This window comes from Cebus imitator, unplaced genomic scaffold (assembly GCF_001604975.1).
Source record: "Cebus imitator isolate Cc_AM_T3 unplaced genomic scaffold, Cebus_imitator-1.0 Scaffold171, whole genome shotgun sequence".
NCBI lineage: Eukaryota > Metazoa > Chordata > Mammalia > Primates > Cebidae > Cebus > Cebus imitator.
In genome coordinates this window covers 2,802,507-2,804,621 of record NW_016107486.1, presented here as the reverse complement: position 1 = coordinate 2,804,621, position 2,115 = coordinate 2,802,507, and positions in this window count along the sequence as shown.

The following is a 2,115-nucleotide window of genomic DNA, read 5'->3' as shown; positions in this document are numbered from 1 at the left end:
AAAAAAAAACCACTGGTTAATAAGCTAAAACTAATACTGAAAGATTCACTGTGTATTAGGACTTTTTTTGTGTTGCTATAAAGAAAATCTGAGGCTGGGTAATTTATAAAGAAAAGAGGTTCAGTTGGTTCACACTTCTGCAGAGTGTACAGGAAGCATGGTGCTGAAATTGTCTTCTGATGAGGGTTTGGGGAAGCTTAAAATCATGGTGGAAGGTGAAGCAGGAGCGGGCATGTCACATGGCAAGAGTAGGGGTAAACCAGTGAGGGACAAGGTGCCATACACTCATACACTTAAGCTACCAGATTTCATGAGAACTCAGAGCAATAATTCATTTATTACCAAGAGATGATGCTAAACTGTTCCTAGGGGATCAACCCACATGATCCAATTACTTCCCACCTCCCTGCCTCCATCACTAGGAATCACGTTTTAACATGAAATTTGGAGGAGACAAACTTCCAAACCATATCAAGGTGTGTGTATATATATATGCACATTGCACGTTGTATGGTATATAAGACTGAGACATCCATGCAAAAGCTAGTATAGCCGTATATATCTTGGGTGAAAAAGGGTTTGAAAGTAAAAGGGAAGACCAGAAACTAGAGGCCATATGGGGCCTAAACTCTTCAACTTCTGAAGGTTTTCTGCCCAGAAACCTTTTTCTAATTTTCTGCCCAGGGACATGTCCTAAAAGGGGTCAACTGATAAACTTTTATTAGTCAAACTAGGTTCTAATACAACAACAACAACAAAGTTTTCAGTTGTTGTCCAAAGTATCAGTGCTGAATACACATTGTATCAAGAGCAACAAAGACAAGTTATGGGAAAGGAGGTTTGCAAATTGACACAGACAAAAGAGGAGATCCTGGTGTTCCAGTGTCCCTTCTAACCCTAGATCGCAGCAAGGAAGTCATGGCCAGAGCATCCTACACTTTTAAACATGGCCCAGCTCCACTTTTGGGTGTGTGTGTTTGCATGTGTGTGTGCACCTGTATTAAAATTTACATAACCTAGAATTTATTCTTTATCCATTTTAAAGTGCACAAGTCAGTGACTTCTAGTTTATTTACAGTGTTGGACAACCTATATCACTGTCTGATTTCAGAATATTTTCATCACATGAAAAGAAAACGCCTTGCCCCTTAAGCATTTACAATTCGTTTGTTCCCTTCTTATAACCTTTGGCCACTAATTTTCTTTTGGTCTCTATGGATTTTTCTATTCTGGAAATTTTATGTAAATGGAATCTTATAATACATGGCCTTTTTGTCTGGCTATTTTCACTTACTGTAAGATTTCCAATGTTCATCCATTTTGTAGTATGTACAAGTACTTCATTTCCTTTTATGACCAACTAATATTCCATTGTATGGATATACTATAATTTGTTTATCTGTTGATCAGTCACTCTTTGGCTACTGTGACTAATGCTATGATGAAAATTTATGTGCAAATGTTTATTTTATTTGAATTTATGTTTTTATATTGAACATACATGTTCAATTCTCCTAGGAAATACCTAGAAGTGTAAATTCTGGGTCATATGGTAATTCCGTGTTTGACTTTTTGATTAATCTATTGCTTATATCAACTATTATCATTTGCCCCAGGAAGTAGCAACTATTAAATTTGTATTTAAATGTTTTTGTCATTAAGTACCTTCCTCAGATCTGAGAGAGTTATAAGTTACTCAAAGAGGCTTTCAAGGGGCCATCACACAGGTTTAAATAAACAACCACAATTCTTTAAAAATAAGGCCAACCCTGGACCCTCTGGTATTAGATACTCATACCAGGAATGAAAATTGGCATTTTCAAGGCTATCACCAAGGAAGTAACGGAGGTTAAGTTAAAATGCTACAAATCTCTCTTACTGAGATTCAGCTGTCTTTTACTCAAGCATTCTAAAATACTGTAGTTGATTATTATAGTTTTTGCCAGTTTCTTTATTGATTAATGGGGAGACAGATTTTGGAGTTCTCTACTTTGATATTTCTAACATTGACTTTCTGTACCATTTTTTGTAACTTCCTTTGAGTCTATATTTGCTTTAAAATAAAAGCTAAAAATCCCTGAATCTTCCATATTTTTGATAAATATTGAATAAACA